The sequence below is a fragment of the Gopherus evgoodei genome, chromosome 2, assembly GCF_007399415.2.
Source record: "Gopherus evgoodei ecotype Sinaloan lineage chromosome 2, rGopEvg1_v1.p, whole genome shotgun sequence".
Classification (NCBI taxonomy): domain Eukaryota; kingdom Metazoa; phylum Chordata; order Testudines; family Testudinidae; genus Gopherus; species Gopherus evgoodei.
In genome coordinates, this window is record NC_044323.1 from 211,710,108 (window position 1) to 211,733,664 (window position 23,557).

The 23,557-nt window shown below is 43.1% G+C and overlaps 1 protein-coding gene across 2 annotated transcripts in view; it reads left to right on the plus strand.

The window, feature by feature from the left end:
• The first annotated feature begins 428 nt into the window (after nucleotides 1-428).
• YES1 (YES proto-oncogene 1, Src family tyrosine kinase) overlaps nucleotides 429-23,557 on the plus strand; it is a 71,523-nt gene continuing 48,394 nt past the window's right edge. Inside the window, exons 1-2 of one of the 2 annotated variants that reach the window (XM_030552869.1) lie at nucleotides 429-661; nucleotides 6,524-6,633. The gene's annotated coding sequence lies outside the window, so the exon portion shown is untranslated. Of the gene's footprint in view, nucleotides 662-6,523; nucleotides 6,634-7,504; nucleotides 7,693-23,557 lie in introns of those variants that run through there. The other variant, XM_030552868.1, reaches the window with a different exon arrangement.

A 23,557-nucleotide genomic window follows, 5' to 3' on the forward strand; every position in this document is an offset into this window, starting at 1 on the left:
ATATTTAACTTAGAAAAACAGAGAAATTTCAGAGAAACACCTGTGTATAAAAAGCCCCGAATTTTGCACATAGTTATGCATGTGAATGAGTAGTACCAATGAAATCAATAAGACTTAGGTTTTGGGGGAGGGATCATCTTTTTGTTATGTGATTGCCCAGTGCCTAGAACAATGGGGGGTGCTAAATTCATTGCTTCAGTATGGCTGCCTTGGAGAGGAATTTGGGCCACTGTCTTTTGCATTCACTTTGCCAACAAAAATGCTGTACTGGGGAATTGAGGCATAAGTGTTCCTATATTTATGTATTTACATTGTATAAAATGTTTAAAAAAATCATATATGCCATATACCCAGAGAAATATAGAATCCACGCAAAGGATTTCTATAACTCTGTGAAGGTTTAAGAGATACCGTTCTTCTACGTTCAGAGGCCCGCAACTGGTTGGCTGATTAGCTCTGCCTGCAGCACCTGAGAGATGGAACTTAATTACCTGACCCTTGTAAAAGAGGGCAGCAGAAAACAGAGGAGGGGGACTGCAATTCCCCCACAGAGCTGAGGGGCTGTGCTCCCAATGGACTGCTACTGAACCGAGGAATTGGTCCAGAAACAAAATGATGAGAAGGGAGACTCTGTGAAGTCCTTTATTGCTGAGGCTCTGAGGTAAGAGATCAGCAACCCAAAGTTTCCTAAGGTACTGGTGTGAGGGACAGACTTGGGCAAGGGACTTTTTGGTCTGCACAGACATTTGCAGGAAGAAAAAAAAATCTGAGCAGGGTACAACCGCTGAAAATGTATCTTTTTTTCACTAAGCCTCAATACAATCCTCCTTCATTTTAATAAGTTATCAGTTTTCCTTAAATGTTTCCAGTTACTGTCTATAAAGTGTAACATGCTTTAATTTCCTCATGTATCAGATTCATCTGTCAAAGTTCTTCAGGAATTCAGCCCATTCATCTTCAAAAATCTCAAAGGGTTTCTTTTTGTTTTCTCCTTTGGTCATCCATCAGTGAATCCATAAAGATGCCCAATACAACTTGGCTTTCCTCCTTCTATCTTTTGTCTCCGCTTCCCCTTCTTTCTTTCTGTTCCTTCTCCTGCTCACACATACTTCATTGCCTTTTCATTAGTAGTGGTTGTATTAGAGTTGCATAGGCACCCCAGTTAGGGTGACCAGATGTCCTGAAATTATCGGGACAGTCCCAGTATCAGGGACCGTCCAACCGCAGCGACGCCACTCACCGCTTCCTGGGGCAGCTCCCGGCGTCCGCCCACCGGCAGGAGTGCCGGGTGCTGCAGGGGCAGGGCTTGCAGGCGCCGGGAGTGGGCAGCGAGCCCTCTGCCCCCCCACCTGACCCATGACCCTAGGAGCCAGAGGGACCAGCCTGCTGGATGCTTCCTGGGACGGGAGCCGCCCCAGGTGAGCACTGTTGGGACTCCCCACCTCGCCCCCAGCAGGTCCCTCTGTCTTTTAGGGTGGGGGGCTCTGCATGCTGCTGGCACCTGCAAGCCCTGCTCTGCGGTTCCGGCAGCTCCCACTGGCACTTATCCCAGCCAATGGGAGCCATGGAGCTCGCGCTTGCGGCAGGCGCAGCACATGGAGAGTCTGGAAATTCCCCTTGCTGCTCTCACCCTAGGAGCCAGAGACCTCCCAGCAGGGCTGGTGAGTGTGGTCATGGAAGGGGGCAGGCTGTGATGGAATGAGTGTCTGGGAGATGTGTGTAGGGTGCTGAGCTGTGAAGGTGTGGAGGGTGCTGGGCAGTGGGGGACGTTTGTCTGTTTTGGGGTGCTAGACAGTAGGGGCCTGTTGGGGGGTGCTGGGCAGTGGGGGAGATCTGTGTGTGTCAGGACACTGGCCAGTGCAGGTCTGTGTGGGGCATTGTGTAGTTTTGGTGGCGGGGCTGTGGGAAAGGCACTGGGAGGGAGAGAGGAAGGAAGGGAGGGAGGGGAAATCTGTGTGTATTGGGAAACTAGAGAGTGGGGAGTTCTGTGTGGGGTGCTGGGCAGCTGTGGTGGGGCTGTGGGCAGGGGGCGCTGGGCGGGGTGTATGCGCATTTGTGGTGAAAGGCTTGTAGGGGGGGCTCTGGGCATAGCGGATCCAGGGGGCACTGGGCAGGGGAGCTGTGTGGCGCAGCATGGGCCCACCCCCAACAGGAAAGGGCATGCTGGCAGCACAGGGCCAGGCAGACCAGTGTGCGTCTGGCTCCGGTCAGGGCTGTGCACCTGTGTCTGTCTGTCTCCCCCACCGCGTTCTGATATTTCACTCTTGCAATCTGGTCACCCTAGCCCCAGTCCTTCAGCTAACTAATCTAAATAAAAATGGTTTTATAGTGGTATAAATAATGACCATCCCTTCTGGGAGTTAAAATAACAAACAGCTGAGGGCTAAATTTTCCAATAATATTTAGTGATACTTTGCATAAACAACTATTTACACATGGCTAGTACACAAACCTTCACTGATATGCACAAATGGCGAGGCTACGTTGAACTGTTCAGACAATAGGAATTGCACCAAAATTCACTCACTCCTTATACTGATTTTAAGGGACGACAGCAGTCAAGAGGTAAAGAGGAGGGTGCCCTGAGTAGAAACCTGACCAAGTAAAATTAACTATGCATACAAGAGGCAACAAAACTTGCCTCTTTATATGAGTACACAACTGAGCCCTAAAGTCCAAATTCTGCTCCTTAAATTCAAACTAACTCCATTGACCAGCATTAGTGAGAACAGAATTGTCCTATGCTGTATATACTCTTTGCTTAAGTATCAGAGGGGTAGCTGTATTAGTCTGGATCTGTAAAAGCAGCAAAGAGTCCTGTGGCACTTTATAGACTAACGGAAGTTTTGGAGCATGAGCTTTCGTGGGTGAATACCCACTTCATCGGATGCATGTAGTGGAAATTTCCGGGGGCAGGTGTGTATATATGCAAGCAAGAAGCAGGCTGCAGATAACGAGGTTAGTTCAATCAGGGAGGATGAGGCCCTCTTCAAGCAGCTGAGGTGTGAAAACCAAGGGAGGAAAAACTGGTTTTGTAGTTGGCAAGCCATTCAGAGTCTTTGTTTAATCCTGAGGTGATGGTGTCAAATTTGCAGATGAACTGAAGCTCAGCAGTTTCTCTTTGAAGTCTGGTCCTGAAGTTTTTTTGCTACAGGATGGCCACCTTAAAATCTGCTATTGTGTGGCCAGGGAGGTTGAAGTGTTCTCTTACAGGTTTTTGTATATTTCTATTCCTAATATCTTATTTGTGTCCATTTATCCTTTTCCGTAGAGACTGTCCAGTTTGGCCAATGTACATAGCAGAGGGTCATTGCTGGCATATGATGGTGTATATTACATTGGTGAACGTGCAGGTGAATGAACTGGTGATGATGTGGCAGATCTGGTTAGGTCCTGTGATGGTGTCGTTGGTGTAGATATGTGGGCAGAGTTGGCATCGAGGTTTGTTGCATGGATTGGTTCCTGAGTTAGAGTTACTATGTGCGGTGTGCAGTTACTGGTGAGAATATGCTTCAGGTTGGCAGGTTGTGGGCGAGGACTGGCCTGCCACCCAAGGACACTCCCTGTACTAACACCGGAACAAATCAACATACTCTTAGAGCCCCAACCAGGGTTATTCTATCTACTACCCAAGATCCACAAACCTGGAAATCCTGGACGCCCCATCATCTTGGGCATTGGCACTCTCACTGAAGGACTGTCTGGATATGTGGACTCTCTACTCAGACCCTATGCCATCAGCACTCCCAACTATCTCCGTGACACCACTGATTTCCTGAGGAAACTACAATGCATTAGTGACCTTCCAGAAAACACCGTCCTAGCCACCGTGGATGTAGAGGCTCTCTACACGAACATCCCACACACAGATGGAATACAAGCTGTCAGCAACAGTATCCCTGATGATGCCACAGCACAACTGGTTGCTGAGCTCTGTGCCTTTATCCTCACACACAACTATTTCAAATTTGATGACAATATATATCTCCAGATCAGTGGCACCGTTATGGGCACCCGCATGGCCCCACAATATGCCAACATTTTTATGGCTGACGCTTCCTCAGCTCTCGTCCACTCACGCCCCTTCTCTACCTACGCTAGCTACATTGATGACATCTTCATCATCTGGATCCATGGGAAGGAGATTCTGGAAAAATTCCACCACGATTTCAACAGCTTCCACCCCACCATCAGTCTCAGCCTGGACCAATCTACAAGGGAGGTCCACTTCCTAGACACCACGGTGCAAATAAGTGACGGACGGTCACATTAACAACACCCTATACTGAAAACCTACCAACTGCTATGCCTACCTTCATGCCTCCAGCTTCCATCCCAGGCACACCACACGATCCATTGTCTACAGCCAAGCACTGAAGTACAACCACATCTGCTCTAACCCCTCAGACAAAGACCAACACCTACAAAATCTCCACCACGCATTCTCAAAACTACAATACCCGCACGAGGAAATAAGGAAACAGATCAGCAGAGCCAGATGTGTACCCAGAAGTCTCCTACTGCAAGACAAACCCAAGAAAGAAACCAACAAGACTCCAGTGGCCATCACATACAGTCCCCAGCTAAAACCCCTCCAGTGCATCATAAGGGATCTACAACCCATCCTGGACAATGATCACACACTTTCACAGGCCTTGGGTGGCAAGCCAGTCCTCGCCCACAGACAACCTGCGAACCTGAAGCATATTCTCACCAGTAACTGCACACCATACCATAGTAACTCTAGCTCAGGAACCAATCCATGCAACAAACCTCGATGCCAACTCTGCCCACATATCTACACCAGCGACACCATCACAGGACCTAACCAGATCTGCCACACCACCACCAGTTCATTCACCTGCACGTCCACCAATGTAATATACGCCATCATATGCCAGCAATGCCCCTCTGCTATGTATATTAGCCAAACTGGACAGTCTCTACGGAAAAGGATAAATGGACACAAATCAGATATTAGGAATAGAAATATACAAAAACCTGTAAGAGAACACTTCAACCTCCCTGGCCACACAATAGCAGATCTTAAGGTGGCCATCCTGCAGCAAAAAAACGTCAGGACCAGACTTCAAAGAGAAACTGCTGAGCTTCAGTTCATCTGCAAATTTGACACCATCAGCTCAGGATTAAACAAAGACTCTGAATGGCTTGCCAACTACAAAACCAGTTTCTCCTCCCTTGGTTTTCACACCTCAACTGCTAGAAGAGGGCTTCATCCTCCCTGATTGAACTAACCTCGTTATCTGCAGCCTGCTTCTTGCTTGCATATATACACACCTGCCCCTGGAAATTTCCACTACATGCATCAGATGAAGTGGGTATTCACCCACAAAAGCTCATGCTCCAAAACTTCTGTTAGTCTATAAGGTGTCACAGGACTCCTTGCTACTCTTTGGTTAAGTAATTCATTGCCAATGAGAGTCTGTAAACCTTGGTGTTTAATTTGTAAATTAAATATCAATTCTATAAAATGTGATTTTAGGTGAGCAAATGATAGACTTTACTGATTTTAACTGATTTTAACAAGATCACATTGAGTGGGATTTATGGTAATGAAATTTCAGATCCTAAAACATTAACTTGCCTTGCAATTTATTTATTTTTTTTAAATTGCTTCCTGATACAAATATGAAACTATGAACTCATTTGTTTTAAATCAAACATTACACATTATTTTCTCTGGCATCCTATCATCTGTTTGTCTTTTATAGTTTCTGCACTGTAATCTTTCTGACTGCAGCCAATCCTGCATGCTGCCCTTCACCCACTCCTTTAAGTCTCAGTTAAAAAAAAAAAAAAAGGAAAGCTTCAGGAATAGACAATATTACAGCTGAACTGCTAAAAGCCTATGGGATAAGTGCTATCAGAGCATTAAGAAAAATGTATAAAGTATGGGAACAAGAGGAGGTACCCGATGACTGGCTAAAGGCAATAGTTATACCAGTCCTGAAGAAAAGAGATCCCGCTGAGCCAAATAATTATAGACTATAACAGGGTTCAAAATATAACTAGTAAGTTCATGGAGGATAGGTCCATCAATGGCTATTAGCCAGGATGGGCAGGAATGGTGTCCCTAGCCTGTTTGCAGAGGTTAGGAATGGATCACTTGATGATTACCTTTTCTGTTAACTCCCTCTGGGGCACCTGGCATTAGCCACTGTTGGAAGACAGATACTGGGCTAGATGGACCTTTGGTCTGACCCACTATGGCCGTTCTTCTGTTCTTAGGTAGAAGCTTATCATCAGTACTGGAAAAATCATGATGAAAGTAATGGTCAACAGATTAAGGCCAGTTATAGGCAGGAGGTAATTCCCTTTGTGCAGACTAAAGTTTACCTCTTCCTCACAAAAACTGTTGCTTGTTATTACTTTAGACTATTTACATGTGAAATGCTAAATCATGAAATTGAAGTTGCAGGAAATGATGATGTAAAAGCTAATCTCACATTACTTCAAACGTTTATTTATTGTATTCTGTTGTGTCACTTTGACCTTTTCCTAGTTAAGGACTCTGATCTGCAAGTAGTAAACGCCCTCAGCAGGAGCCTAATAGAAGCACTTCTGAAAGACGCAGACGGCTCTTCTGTTTCACTTGAACAAGTTTAAAAAAAGGTAAAGACTGAAATACAGGGAGCCATCCAAATCTTACTTGTTTGCAGACTTGGGGAATACTTTAAAGCAATTTTTAAAAGACTCTCTCATTAAGAATTTTGTCGTTGGAAAGATTTAATATCTGTACTTAAAAACTTACTCACTGAATTAGTCACAGTCCTAATGTAAGATGCAGCGGAGAAAAGAAAGATGAGAAAATAAAGCTCTGCTGGGACCTGCTCTGCACTCTTCCACCCCTCTAAAAAGAAGTCCCAAAGCTTCTTTTCCTCCTAACATACTCCACTTTATTCCTGCTCTTCCTAATTTCCCCCCCACACACACCCAAAAAACTCTCGGGGCTGCTCCCTCACTACTGATTCCTAATTTCCAATAAAAAAAATCCCTAAAACGTCTCCCCAAACCTGTGCTGCCCCTGCCCCCATATAACTAATCCCTACGAAGCCCTTCAAACTGCTCCAGCGCCACCTCCTGCAACCCCCTCCCTGCCGCCTCATCCCACCCCGCAAACACTTGGAGCCCCCCCTCCCCGCTCATACTGCGCCCCGCTATGGCTCCTGATACCCGACCTGACCGTTGCCTATCCTAGTGCCCCCCAAATCCAGGGCCAGCCCCTCCATGCCGCCCCCCCCCGACAGCGGGGCTGCCCTGGCCGCGGAGGCGCCTCCTCTGGTTAGGGTCTGCTAGGGAGACCCCGACTGCGGCGGGAACACTTCGAGGAGCCGCCACCGCCGCCATGTTAGGCCGGGACGCTGAACTCGCGCTCCGCTGAGGGGGAGCTGGGGCGGGGAGCGCCCCCGCCGCCCGGCTCCTCCCCGCGGCCTCCAAGTCGGGCTGCGGGCGGTCGGGAGGGGGAGGTTCCCCGGGCGCATGGGGCTGCCGCAGCGCTAGTGAAGGCGGGGGAGGCAGGAGGCCGGCCGGGCGGGGGAGCTTCCTTCTCGCAGCGAGTCTCCGCACGCAGAGCGCGTCCGGATTCCTCCTCCCCCCTTCGCTGCCCGGTCCGGCGGCCCCGGGAGGAGCAGGGGGCTCGAATCCTTCCGCGCCGGAGCGGCTGAGGAGCAGGTGAGAAACCAGCCGCGCCTTCACCCTCGGAGAGGCGGCGGCGGCGGCGGCGGCGGCCGGAGAGCGATAGGCCCCGGTCCTTCCCCTCCGGAGCCCCTAGTCAGCGTGGCCGCCTCCCCGCCCTGGGCGAGCCCCTTCCCCGCCGCCGGCTCCGTGTGCCGGGCAGGACGCTGGGCGGTGTCCCGCCCCCTTCCACTGCCCCCCTGGGATTGACAGAAAGTTCCCGGTAACTTTTCCCTGCCCAGCAGGGAGCAGAGCCCGTATGTCTGGCCGGGCTGGGGGGTGGCTGCGCCCCCGGGGACTATCTCTGAGGTGCGGGGCGCTGGTGGCTCCCCTCTACCCTTCAGCCCCGTTCCTTGCAAGGGTGGCAGGGGCTGCTGTCTGTTGGCCGCTTGAAGCCTGGCAACAGCTGTTCTGGGGAGAGGGGTCTCTGCCTTCCCTGGCTTGGTATGATTGAAAACCACAACGTGTCTCATTGTTTTGCGAGTGGGTGAAAGAGCAAACAAGTTCATTGCAGGCTCCACTTTTCATTTTCACTTATCACCCCTTTCAGTTTGCTCGGCATTTCAGCTCCCAGCATGCGCCTTGGAGGAGTAGGGTCAAGGTTTTTTTCCTTTTCTCCTCGTAGTTACTGCAGCATATGTTTTACACTGGTATTGACGGAAGAGCATTTGTTTCTTGACTTTAATTTTGACCATCTTGGCTCATAATGAGCCATATCCAGTATAGCATGGGCCAAGGTTGAATTGCTTCTTTTGTCAGTTCAGTGCAAAAATACCCAAAACTATGTTAAAGAAGCAGTGTGTCTTGAGAATGTAAACTGGCAAAGTCAGGAAATGGAAAATTGACTTCCAAATCAACTAATTTGGCCCCACTGTTTAATTATTATGTAGTATTGTATATTCCATTCATTGTTAGGCCTTATTATATCTGTGTGTCTAGCTGAGGCATGGTTACTTTAAATGGCTGAGTTTTATATATTTTTCAATCAGAACACTTCACCAAGTCTTCTTTTATATGTATTTTAAAAGAATATATAGAGAGAATGCATAGGCCTCCAATCCTACAAAGGCTTGTCCTTAACTTTAGACACTGTGAGTAGTCAGATTGACTTGAATGGGACTATTTGCACTGCACAGTTACTCATGTACATGGTTCCCATAAGATAGGGGCCATACTGTATGTGTGTGTGTATGTATGTATATACGCACACACACATCTTATACCTCGACTGAGATACATGCACTTGCTTGCATTTATTGTAATATATGCAACTCCATACAACCTGTACGCACATTGATATGAAGTGCTCCATTTTGCATTGTCAAAGTACAATATCACACTATATAACTTTATTCTCAAGGTAGATTTCCCCAAACATACTGAAGAATTTTTGTCCTCATTTAAAACTAAGTTTGTTTGTTCGTGTTAGAATTAGCTATTTTTGAGGGATCCTAGAGCAAACCTGTCTGAAAACAGTTTGTAATGTAGAGAATATTGTCAGGGAATGAAGTTGTTTTGCCTTTTTTACATGCTGACAATTTCATAAAACTAAATAGAATTTTGTCATTTCTCAGACAGAATTAACGTTTGTTCACAAATCCAAGATGTGAAACTTCAGTGTAAACCATATTTTTTTCTTTTAGAAACTGTAAGAGCATGAAACAGACATTTACAATAAATTTGCTTTCAGATATAGTGTTAGTGTCACCACCAAAATTCTGTAATACAGTTTTAACACAGCTGTTTCTGCTGACTTAATAAATTGCAAAATTGACTCCTTTACTGACCAGTAGAACTTTGGGTATGAGCCTTACTCTTAAGCATGTATATAACTTTATTTACAAATGGTTCCATTGAGTCCACGTGCATAAAGCTAAGCATATACAAAACTTTTGTATAATCAGGTACTTGATATGTAGTCCCAGGACAAGGTAGTGTTTGACATAAATGAAGCTTACACATCAGAAGGACTGTATCAAGTTTCAAAGAAAAAAACAATACAATGTGTGCAATTAAGTTTACAAGAAAAAGACTTGTGTAAAACACTGACAGTAATTGTTCAGGCCTTTTGTTTGGTTTTCATAAATCTTTCATTACTTTGGACTCAGATCCTGAATTTTTGAAGTTGATCGATGTCAATGGGAGCATGATTGGGCCCAAAGTATATATAATTTGTATTTTATGTTGTAAAGTGGATTTATTTTTTTTGTCCTCAATCCTATACCTGCAACTAAACTGGAATTTTAGCTCTATAGAAAAAAAGAACTACATCAAAAAATATATTTAAACTGCGAAACTTTCTTAAAGAGACAGGGTGGATGAGGTTATATCTTTTATTGGACCAACTTATGTTGGTGAGAAGGACAAACTTCTGGGGTTACACAGAAGTTTTCTTCAGGTTTGGGAAATTAAGCAGCTGTGGGTGTAGCATTGTTCATGGGTTACAGATTAGAAAAGTCATAAATGCAGTGTCCATTCAGTCCATGGTTTTTAGTGTCTAGCAAAGTTATGAATTTAAGCTTCCAGGCTCATCTTTTGAAAGTGTTGTGCAGGTTTCCTTTGAGGAGGAGGACTTATAGGTCAGATTTCTTTCTTAAATATGGTTGATAGCCTCTAGGAGAAAATTTTGCAATTGAAGTGTTCTAGAATATTGGGAAACAGTGAAGTCGGCATTTAACTACAGACACTAAGTCTGGCATATATTATACCAAAGTAACATAGAACAGCAGAATGTATTATTTGAAAACGTCAAGCTGTTTTTTTACCAATATTCATGTAACATAACGAACAAGAAAATTTTCTGCTCTAGAAAGCAATTTTTTTTATTAGATAAGAGGCTTTACCTTCTTGTTCTGATATGCAGTATACTTCCAGCAACTCCAAGAGAGTAAATCAGAACTGTGTTCCACTGTGGTAAATGTGTGGTGTTGTGACAAGTTAATAAATATCTGTTTTGTGACAAATGTCAGTTTATATAACCAAAGCTTTATGAATTAAGTGGTAACATGACTTTATGTTCTATATTTTCTATTGTAAAAACCATGTATGGACAAAAGAAAAACATAAGCAACACATTTTCGGTGGACTAGTCCAGATGTTGAAGCCACTACTAGGAAAAGTAGGCTGTTTCATCTTCATTCACTGTTTGTTGAACTGATTACACTAATTTCATAATCTAAACAATTTGAACAAGCAATTTGATGTTAAGAATTTAAAAATTAATGTCAGTGCCAAAACAAACACTGTATCACAAGAACACTAGATTATTCTACTAGGTTTGACTAAATGAGCTCTGTCAAATAGCATGCTTCTTCTCTCTCTCTTTCTCTCACCCCCCTCCTCCCAAAAACCCAAACAAACATTAGCTGTGTTTGAGAGATTCTAGAAGAAAATGCTCTGAGGACAGTTATTGTGAAAGATGTTAATACTCAGAGTAGATTCAGCACAGACAGTGGAAATGCAGTTTCCCACACCACCCTACTAGTGTGATGTAATCCTTCTCCTGGAGTCACCGTCTTTGAGTGAGAAGATAGGCTAATGTTCATGTTCACTTAAATCTCTGGCCTCTCTGGGAATGTCAACAAGGGTGCTTTTTATACTGGTGGCTTTTGTGTTGTGGCAATCGCTGATTCTTTTTATATAAACCGCTTCACAGATGTGGTATGGTAACCACTTTCTATGGCTTCTGTGCTAGGAAAGATTCAAACCAGTGACTGAGATCTCAACAGCCCTGTATTACATAATTAGTTGTCACCTTCTGTAAAGACAAATCTGGAAAAGTTCCCAAGTGTATTTTCAATTTTATGGTAATGATGCTGTTTTCTTCTTGGTCAAGTATTTAAATTTTAGTTTTAAAGGGCTAAATCTTGGTTCTGTTGAAGTAAAAGACTCTGCTAGGGCTCATCTAGCAAGCAATGTTAAGTTTTTACGTAAGCGCACTAGTAGTCCTATTGAAGTCAGTAAGACCACTCCTGTGGATAAAGTTACGCATGTGCACAGGGGCTAAGATTTTAGTAACAGAAATAAACATGTTTATAAATGGGTTTTATGTTAGTTTTTGGTTTAAAATATTACTTTCAAGATATCAAAATATTCCCTTTACAAAAGTGTAAGTGTGTATTAAAAAGCAGATTAAAGCATAATTAAATTGACGTTGAGAGAAACTAAGAACTTTGGAGCAATAGCAAATAACAGCTCCTTCCTCACCCATTACTTCAGGCAAAAGTTTGAGTAAATGGATTGGCCTTGCCACATGCCCTGGAGATCAACAGACTTAGTTTCAGTGTATAGTTGTCTCCTTAGGGTATGTCTACACTACAAAATAAGGTCAAATTTATAGAAGTCAGTTTTTTAGAAATCGTTTTTATACAGTCAATTGTGTGTGTCCTCACTTTTGTGCATTAAGTCGGCAGACTGCGTCCACAGTACCGAGGCTAGCGTCGACTTCCGGAGGGTTGCACTGTGGGTAGCTATCCCATAGTTTCCGCTGCCCTTTGGAATTCTGGGTTGAGATCCCAATGCTTGATGGGGCAAAAAGTGTCGCCGGTGGTTCTGGGTACATGTGGTCAGGCCCCTCTCTCCCTCCATGAAAGCAACGGCAGGCAATTGTTTCGTGCCTTTTTTCCTGGGTTAGCTGTGCAGACACCATACCATGGCAAGCATGGAGCCCACTCAGCTTACCGTCACTATATGTCTCCTGGGTGCTGACAGACATGGGACTGCATTGCTACACAGCAGCAGCTCATTGCCTTTTGACAGCAGACGGTGCATTTCAGTTGGTAGCCATTGTCATCATATTCCTGGGTGCTCTTTTAGTTGACCTCAGTGAGGTTGGTCGGGGCACCTGGGCAGATATGGGAGTGACTCAGCCAGGTCATTCCCATCTTCTGCTGAGCACTCAGGAGATGATGGCTTGCACTCATACTGTACTGTTTTCTGGTGAGCAGCCAGGAGATGATGATGGCTAGCAATCGTAATGCAGCATCTTCTGCAGAGCACCTAGAAGATGACAGTGGCTAGCCAGCGTACTGCACCGTCTGCTGCCAGCCTAAGATGTAGAAGGTGGAGTGGATCAAAACAAGAAATTGACCAGATTTGTGAAATCAATGGCCAGCTAAACCCAGGATTTTGAGTTCAGTCTTTGAGGGGGCCATTCTGTGTGACAGTTGTTTGTGTTTCTCCTTGATGCAAAGCCACTCCTTTTGTTGATTTTAATTCCCTGTAAGCCATGTCATCAGTCGCCGCTCCCTCCCCTCAGAGCAATGGCAGACAATTGTTTTGCGCAAAACCAGGAGAGGAGGCGACAGCAGCTCAGTGACGAGAGTGATGAGGGCATAGACATGATCACAGACTTCTCACAAAGTACGGGCTGGGCAGTGTGCCCCAGCAATGTGCACATCATGCTGATGAGCTCTGCATGGTCACCTGTGCTGATCAGCGTGCCACTCTGGCCAAACAGGAAATGAAATTCAAAAGTTCACGGGCCTTTTCCTGTGTACCTGGCAAGTGCCTCTGAGTTGAGAGCGCTGTCCAGAGTGGTCACAATGGAGCACTCTGGGATAAGCTCCTAGAGGCCAGTACCATCGAATTGCATCCACACTACCCCAAATTTGACCCAGCAAGGCTGATTTCAGCGCTGATCCCCTCATCAGAGGTGAAGTAAAGAAATAGATTTAAAGAGCCCTGTAAGTCCAAAAAAAAAAGGGCTTTGTTGTATGGACGGGTCCAGGGTTAAATCAAGGTAACACTGCTAAATTCGACCTAAAATTGTAGTGTAGACCAGGCCTCAGGAGTGTAAAAAATCTACACCATCAAGAGATATAGCTATGCCAACCTAACCCCTGGTGTAGACGAGAATTCTTCCATCGACCTAGCTACTGCCTCTCGAGGTGGATTAACTACAGCAGTGGTTCTCAAACTTTTGTACTGGTGACCCCTTTCACGTAGAAAGCCTCTGAGTGTGACCCCTCCTTAAAAATTAAAAACATGTTTATGTATTTAACACTATTATAAATGCTGGAGCCAAAGAGGGGCTTGGGGTGGAGGCTGACAGCTCATGACCCCCCATGTAAGAACCTTGTGACCCCCTGAGGGGTCCTGACCCCCAGTTTGAGAACCTCTGAACTACAGCAACAGGAATACCCCTCCATTGCTGTAGTGTTTTTAAGAGTATACAGACCCACGTGGTCTGTCAGCCAACAGGAGAAGTTAATTCCAAAATCAAGGACCTTTCTCTGAGAGCTCTAATCTCCTAATGTACCACAGTGGGGATTGTCATTGAGAGTGCCTTGGTTAATCTCAGCTGTCAGGACTGAGGATGGGGATTTGTTTTGATTTGTTTTTCTTGTCAGGAGTAGTAATATGTAGTGTTACAGGATATGGTTAGAGAAGTAATGACCACTAAAACCTCAGACTGATACTTGTTTTTCAGTTTCTTGAGTACTCCAGGAGGCTGCACAGGAAATTAGATAATTTTTTTTCAGTGTGGCTTTGTTTTCTGTTTGCATTTTGGGGGTGGAGACAACTTGCTGAGTTTCTTGTGATCTTGAATGTGTTTCAGATGTGTGCTACACATGTTAGATATTCAGATCATGTCTACGCTACCATCTATGTTGCTCAGCAGTGTGGGGAAAAAAACACACCCAATAGTTGACATAAATTTTGCTGGCATAAGTGGTAGTGTGCCCAACACTATGTTGGTAGGAGAGTTTCTCCTGCCGACATAGCTATTGCCGCTTGTTGAGGTGGTTTTATTGTGTTGACAGGAGAGCTCGCTCTCATTGGCATAGAGCGGCTACATGAGCAATCTTACAGCAGCACAGCTGCATCGGTACAGCTGTGCTGTGGTGAGCTCACTAGAGTAGACATGGCTTCAAAAATGTTTCATATGAGAGCAAACTGTTGACCAGCTCAGCTGTGTACACTTTAAATACTGACGCTGCTGCTGCATTTAAAATGATTCTTCACACAAACGATTGGTACTTCAGGGCAAAATCTCCTGTGGATAAATCTGCATGCCCGCTGAATAATATCTGGTGTAAAGAACACCCAGTAGAGAAAGATGGAAAAGAATAAAGAATACTTTAATAGTATTTATCTACCTGGCCTGATTCTACAGATTAACACACAAATAACCTTACATGAGAAACCCCATTAATAAGGTGGTTGTTCACATGAGCAAAGTTACTTGTGTGTAAATCTTTGCAGATCAGACCCATAGCTCACTTCTGAGGAAACTTGTGGGAGATGTCCTTGTTAGCCATCTGATATTTAAGGCTTGTTAATATTACTGTAGAAACAACCATGCTGGAAGAGACCCAGGTCCTCCATTGTTACTTTCTCTTCTATGCGCATTTCAAGCATTTCCCAGTCTCATAACACAGATGAGGCTATAACTATGTTTTAATCATACCATGAACTTCATGGTACAAGTATAGCTAGGGTCTCATCTGCTTTACAGTATATGTCTGGCCTTTTTAAACAAAAAACAAAACAGGAATGGGGCGGTAGAAAGCTGAAGTGGTCATGATGCACCCCTTAGTTCAAGGGTGGGCAAACTTTTTGGGCTGAGGGCCACATCTGGGTGGGGAAATTGTATGCAAGGCCGGGGCAGGGAGTTGGAGTGTGGGGCAGGGTGCTGAAAGGGGCTCAGGGCAAGGGATTGGGGCAGAGGAGGGGTGCAGACTGCGGGATGGGGCTCAGGGCAGCGGTTGGGACGCAGGGTGCAACGGGGGCTCAGAGAAGGAGGTTGGGTGCAGGAGGGGTGCATGGTTCAGGCAGGGGGCTTAGGGCAGGGAGTTGGGGGGCGATGTGCAAGTGGGGTTTGGGCTCTGGCCCAGCGCCGCTTACCTAAAGCGACTCTGGGGTGGCAGCAGCATGGACCAGGGCCAGCACAGGCTCCCGGCCCCAGCCTCGCGCTGCTCCAGGAAGTGCTGCAGCCCCTGCGGGAGGGAGGTCAGAGAGCTCTGCGTGCGCTGCCCTTGCTGTGCCTTCAGGTACCTCTCTCGAAGCTCCCATTGGCCGTGGTTCCCTGTTCCCGGCCAGTGGGAACGGGGGGCAGGGGCGGTGCCTGGAGGCAAGGGCAATGCACAGAGCCCTCTGCCCCTCCGCCTGGGGGCTGCAGGGACATTGTGCTGGCCACTTCTGAGAGCAGTGTGAGGCCTGTGGCGCCACAGGGGGCAATTGCGTGGGCCGGATCTGGCGCGCGGGCTGTAGTTTGCCCACCCCTGCCTTAGTTGCTTCTGCTAAGCCAAGCTTATGAAATGCTTAGCTTGGGGAGGAAAACAATACAGTGCTTGGGGTAACTGCTAAAACTTTTAAAAGCCTATTTAATACACTTACAGTTTTAATTGTAAGAACAAACAAGTGCTTGTTGATGGATGGTATTTAAAGTGTAATTAAATAACAATATTAAACCTTTATCCACCACAATCATTAGAACGTCTTTGATTTTCTTTGGTAGGACTTCTATTCCTGATTGTGGATCAATTAATAACATTCTAAAATAAGTATTGTTAGGTGTTTTCAGTCAATGAAACAAAATTGTTAGAATTTGACTTAAATACACAGGAAAAGGAATTTAGAATTAGGGCCGGGTCACTGTTTTCTCCTTTCATATAAGCTTTAATGGAAATTTAAAGATTATGAGGTACACGCTTTCACCGCCTCTGAAAGAAAAATCTCAAAAATGCTCATACCAACCTTGCATCGCTTCAGTGAATGCATGCAACATATATACATGACATAACATATTAATATTTGTATTACTGCTATCTAAGGGTAGAAAAAGGAGCATTTACTTTAACCAATAACACAATGTAATGTAAAGGATGTTCCATTAAGGAATTAATCTAGAACCATGAGTTAAACTGATGGTCTAATAACATAGTGGTCTCTTGCATCTGTGCATGTACTATCTAAATATACGTATTTGAGGTCTGCCATTGCCAGGCCCAGATGAAAGAATTTTGGACCCCTGTACGCTATAGAAATTGGGGAGAGGATTCACTTTCCTTAAAGCACTCCTGGCCCATATATTCCCCACACCACACAACTCCGAGAATGCCCCTCCTCCCACCCAATACACAAATCCGCCAATGCCGCTGCCAACCCTGTATATACCCCAACAGCCCTCCACCAGCCCCCACTTATTCTGACAAACCCCGCACATCCCAGAAGCCCTGACATACATCCAACTCACTGAAGCCCCACTGGCCCCAGCTCCTGATACTTCAGCCCCATTGGCTGCGGCCCCCAACATCCCAGCCCTTAACCTCATCGTCCCCCAACGCTCCACACTTCCCTCTTAGCCTATCCCCAGCCCCTGACTCAGCACTCCACTCTCATCTGAAGCTAGGGTAGCTCCTCCTGACCCTGGCTGCCCAGCTCTGCTCTCTCCCTTTGCCTGTCCTGCACTCCCATGGTCCAACACTACTAAAGTTTGGCCCAGTAGCCCCTCCATTCAGACCTGTAAGGGCACCTGTTTTATGGTTTTCCAGCTTCTGTCCCTTCAGCTGCAATTCATATAGTTTATCCATTGCAGGATACATATATGCAGTATCAAATTGGTAGTTAGCAATGTGGTTTCCTTGAGTGTAAGGCTCAAGTCTGGTCTCTAATAGCCAAAAAGATCTACAAGTTTGAAAGACCAACTGGTTGAAATTGCACGTTGCAGAATACTCATGGGAAGAAGTGTGCATGGAAATGATAAAATCTTTGTTTTCAAACTGTTTTCTTAAAGTATTATGGGATTGTATATCAGTTCAATAGGCAAAATAAAAATGAAAAATGATGAAAAATCTAAAAATGCAAATACATCAAGTGAAATGGTGACTGATCCTTAGCTACAGTGAGGTTCATGTAACATTCCAAAAATATCACTGCATTTTAAAATTATTAAAAAAAAACAACAGCATGATTTATGAATTGCAGAGTTTGAAGTCCCCTTTTATTTTTAATTGGAAACCCCACCCGCCCCCCATCTGAAGAATTGTGTATTATCAATTTTAAAGAAATCAATTTTCATTTGTAAATTCTGGGAAGTATTTCTTTGTTCTTAATGTATAGAAACTTAAGTAGTAGTGTTTAATTATGGTTCTGGCTGAACTAACAATTTATCCATGAACCCCGAGGAGAAGTGATAAAATTGTTTCATATACTATCTTTTCTGGGTTGGTCTGACTTGTGCAAAGAACATTTTTGTTTGCAGCCCTATTATCTATTGGTAGAAGTAGTATACTGTTGTGGTTAAATTTAGGTATCTTTCTTTTTTTCTTTTAAACACCTGAGAAGTCTGAGCTGTTGTAGGACTTCTGAATGCTATTTTGATTTGATGTGTGCAAGGTGAAATGGTGGTTAACCTAACACGTAGTCGGTACAATGAAGTTAGACTCTACAGTTCTGTTGTATTTTCCACACTACAACTTTATGAATTATATTTTAAAATGTGTACAATATCTCATCTTTTTAGACTGAGTCATCTCATTTTTATATAGTATAGGCAGTATCCACACAAGTGGATGGTTTATGTTTTTGAGCCATTTTGAGGCTAGAAGTAATGTGACAGTTTAACTCAAAGTTATTTTTATGATGCTTGGCTGAGATTTGAAATTATCATTGATTTCAGTTTCTAGTCTTTTTAATCTGAAAAGACGGGGCAGACAAATTTAACGGTAAATCCTTCACTATTTAAATCCTTTGAATGCAGTGAACTCTTTTTTTTTCTTTTTTTTTTTTTTTAAGTCCTTGATCTGACTGGCTTCTGATTTGCAGGTCACATGATTTCAGTCAAAATCAAAATAACACTTTCCATCCCTTAAATTGCTCAGTACACCAATTTAATTCTATAATTTTATTAGCTAATTAGGCAAAGACAAATGTCAGCATCTAGTGTGATTTGCTGAGATTTTAGCCTACTTATTTTAGGGCTTGATCCTGTTGTCATGAAAGTTAGCTGGATTAGTCTTTGCACGATAGGTCCAGATTCTCTGGTGGAATAAGTGGAGGCAACTCTATTGAAGTCAACTTCACTGAGGTATAAAATAAAGAAAAGTTTTATCTGCTTATCCTAGCAGTGAAATTGGCCCTATTTTCTAAAGCCCAGTCTACACTTCAAATTTGTACTGACATAGCTATGTCACTCAGTGACACACCCTAACGACATCAAAAATTTTTTGTCAGCATAGCTATAGACGTAGCATAGAAGAGTGCTTCTGCTGGCTTAGGCTATGTCCGCTACAGAGTGTATGCTGGCATAACCCCATAAACTATGTCTACGCTACCACTACAGCGGCACAGCTGCAGCTGTGCAGTTGTAGCATAGACACTTCCTACAGGGGATGGAAAAGGTGGTTCTGTCACTGCAGTAAATCCTCCCTACCAAGAGATGGTAGTTAGGTTGAGTGAAGAGTTCTTCGATTGACCTAACACTGTCTACACTGGGCCTTAGGTCAGCTTAGCTATATCTCTCAGGTTGTTAATTTTTCATACCCCTGAGCGACATAGCTGTGTTGATCTAACTTTCCAGTGTAGACCAGCCCTTAGCGTGGACACAACCAATATGGATGGAGTTGTTTTTCTATCAGTATGGGAGCACCACCTTCACAAACATTAGCTGCATTGACAGAATCCCATTTCTGTCAACATACCTGCCTTTACATTGGGAGTTTTGTCAGAGTAGTTATCAGTCACATCCTGACCAGCACTATGCTGATGTAACTTTCAGGAGTAGGACAAGCCTAATGTCATTTGGGAGATAGTGTTCCTACACCAGCAGAACTCTTCTGTCTCTATGCTGCAACTACAATAGGGGGCTATGCCTGCACAACTATGCTGACATGACTATTCCAATTTGTTTTAACAAACAATATACTGAATGTTGGGATTTATGCCAGGTATTTCATGTTATAATCATAGTGGTTATTGTTCAAAGTGTTTTATTAGTGGACAACTCTATATAATCTTACCAGGTGCGAAGGAAAATCAAGTGTGTTCAAAGAAAACAAAATAAAGTAAAAAAACTGGACCAAATTTTTGCCTGCCTTTGTTCCAGTATTCATCAAGAATAACTTCTTTAACTTCAGTGGATGAAGACATATTATGGCCTTCTATATAGTTACTAGATTTTATACAGTGATGTCCAAATTGTAAATATGAAGGATATCAAAAGCCAAAGTATCCAAAAGTGTTTACAATTTGAATGCATTGCTTATATATGCAGTAGTGTCTTATTAATTTCTTGCAGTATTTCAACATGCATAAATACAATTTTTTTTAATGATTCCATCTATTGGAAGCATTCATTTAATAGATCACTCTGATTTCTTTCAGTAAGCACTGCATGATTTTACTTGGGGACAAAAAGAATGATTGTAATCATTTGAAATTTTGAATTTTAAAAAATACTTAGAGCTAAATTTGAGTACCTTTTTATATCAAAATGTTATGGGCATAATGAAATACCATAAAATGTAAGAATGAAGATCCACAAAATTCTCAGTCAAGCATCTGTAGTTCTGCAGAAATCCCACAAACCATACCCTACAGATTCAGCACGTGTTTGATGCTGATATTGTAGCTTGTGCTGACTTAAAAGTCAAAGCAGGAGTTCTCCTTTTAAATTTGAGCTACTAAATTTACAAACAAGACACAAAAGTAACTTTTGGACTGGTGAAATGCACTGAATCTTCAACTGCTCCCTGGAAACATTCTGTACTTGTATCATCTTCAACTAGCTTAATCTATTGAGAGACCCACTGTGATTTTTAGAAACTCTTGCTGCAATTTCTTTGGGACTAAAGGACATTGTCAATCAACCCAATCCTCTCCATGCCAACCAACTGTTCCCCTTAATGCAGCAATTCAGTTGAATGAATAGAGTTCCTACTTAAAGGATACAATTGGCTACCAGAGAGAGTGCCAAGTTGTTTTAACTTTTCACAAGTGTGAAAGAGTCTTTAAATGGACACTGTCTACCAATGTTGGCCCAAAATTTCAATTGCCAGAAAATTGTAATAATATGATTGGGATTATGTCCAAATTTATGTGTGTAATATATTATAATCCACTGTTCCTTTTCAGTGCAAGTTCAAGTCCAAGAAACTAGCTAGACAATGCTCCTTGGTCAAACAGAGCTGCAGTATTCTGATCAAATGTGCAATATCACTTTAAAATGGACATTTTTGGGAAGTGCACCACTAAATTGGTGGAGAGAATAGAAGATTCATGTTGTAATCTGCTCCTCCACTATTGAATAACAACACAATGTGTGCTTGAAACACTGTCAGATGTGTGGTACAGTGTAAAAGCAGAGCTGTAGTCTACATGACTAATATCCATGTGTACCTTAACAGATAAATGTTAAAAACTGAAATATTATTTAACCAAACTACTATTGGAGCGTGCAGTATCTTGGAAACACCTGTGACTGATGGGAAAACTTAAATTAATTTAAGAAGCTGATCTTGGCAAAATGCAGCCTTATTAAACACCTAACCTAAACATCACCATCTTTTTCCCCTTGCCTTCCCAAACCCCTTTGATAAACTGTGTATGGAGAGGGAAAGGGCAGATGTTTCTGGCTGCTTTCCTACTATATGGCTGGCTGCAAGGTAGAAAGAAAACATAGTGCTGAATCCTGGTGTAGTGCTCCTTTCTCCTCTTCAAGTGGTGTGAGCTAGAGGTCTAACACACATGTCTTTGTCTACATTACAGCCTGGAGAGAAGACATGGGAAGAAAGATAGGAGAAAATCCAGGGGGAAGTTGTGGTGTCACCCAGAGGGCCATGAGGTCTGGGATGAGGTGATAATAGAGTCAGGAGGTATAAGGAAAGATGGGAATTAATAACAGAACCCATGGGAGGGAATCAAGGGAATAAAATGACTAATTTGTAGAAGTTTGGTGGGGGATAGCTGTTTAGCTGCCTATGATGGAATGAGCAGTCTATGAGTGATATGAGATTGTCAATTGTAATTGCTGTAAAGGCAGCCAGGCTGCTAACAGAATAACGTATTTTATAAGTTAAGACTTAAATACTCATTTTTTTAGTGTGAGAAATTGGGAGCAGGATATAGGGCAACAGAAAGCTTTGTCTCATCCTCACCCTAGTTCTATCTCCATCTGGCTTCTGAAAGAGAGAATGATCTTTTTGTTTTTGCTTTTTGGCTTACCATTTCCTATCAACAGCCTCCTGGGGGTGTGCTCTACAATTCTGCTCTTCTCTCAGCTTTTTCCATTCCATTTCATCTCTGTGACTATACCAATGTGTTCCTCTGCGCATTTTTTCCCCAAAACAACATCATAGTGGAATTTACCTGATCTTGTCACTTTCATAGCTGCCACAGGGTTCTTCATAGCACCAGTGAAAATGACATGGGTTTTGTTAATTTCACTGCTGTCTGAAAAACCCAACAGCATCAGAGGGCTTGAATTGAGAAGACATCCTGGCCCTTCATTCTTTCGCATATGGAATGAGGATTTTTGCAACGCTGATTTTTGCAACCACAGTGTTAAAACTTAATTTTTTCTTTTGTTTTGAAAAGTTCTGCAGAAATTGAGGGTATAAGCCCCTCACTTGCCAAGGTAATCTTCTTGCCCATAGTGTGTGGGTGGACTCCCCCCCCCCAGCCCTACAGTAAGATGTTAAATTCAAAGATATTGTTTTATAGCATTATTAATAGTCAGTTATATTTCCATTAGTCTATTACATTTTGTATGTCAAAATTATAGACAGGATAGGGAAAGACTGAAGTACATTGTGTTATTTTAAAGAAATATAATAATCTAATTGGAAGCGAGCAAAAATGTCATAATGAAACGATTTGGGCCTGGTTTACCGAAACGCTTGAGAGCACTTAGTAAGTCTGGGTTTATTTTCAAATCTTGGGAAGGGATCTTTGGTTTTGAATGGACAATAAGGCAAAATTTGGTGTGTTTGTATAGATACTGAGAAAAACTTGGTGAGTTTGGCTTTGAGATTCAGGTTTCATTTGAAAACCTTGTAAACAAAACTGCAGTTTCATATAACCACTGAATATATATATAGCCCAATGTATGTCAAATGTTGGATGTTTTTGATAACCTTCATATTTTCTTTAGTGTCTGAAGCTACCAAATGGGTGATTTCTGCAAGAGTTCTGAATTTTTGTACTTTAGTTAAATGTTTTAAAAGCAATATTTCTTTACAAACAGATTATTAGAGAATCTCAATTACAAAATAAATGATTCACTCTTCACCGGCCAATTTGGGGGGTGGGGGTGCCATACTATAAAAAACAAAACAAACTGTTAAGATGATTGAACTGCTCATCCTTTTATGAGCATACGTTTATGGAATAATACTCTTTAGAGTGAATGGGTGGGGCAGAGAGAATTTTTCTTCAGTAAATGTGGCCAAAGATTGCAGTTCTCCACTTGAAATAAAATTTCATGTTCCAGATCTTAACGAAGAGATTGCTTAGAAATTTGCATTTTTTCTTGGAATGTTTACATCTTCTGAATGCTAGAAAATTGTACAATAGACTTGATATTTTTTTTAAAAGGGGGTTGAATTTCTGATTTTCTGTTTGAAAATCAGAAAATGTATAATTTCTGTAATTTTGAAAAAAAAACAAATTTGGGGATGTTAGAACAGCAGTAGAGATGGGAAATGCCAATTGGGATATCCATTCAAGGTATTTGTGGTCACCTTTTATTTGCAACTTTAAAACCACTCACTTTTTTCCCCTGTGAGCTATTTCCCAGAATCCTTCAGGCTATATACCCCAGACTAATTTGTGCTGTGTTAACCAAAAATCCCAAAGCGGTGGTGGTGTATGTAGTAATAATTTTCTTAAGTGGTTATGCTATATTTGGAGTAACAAGATA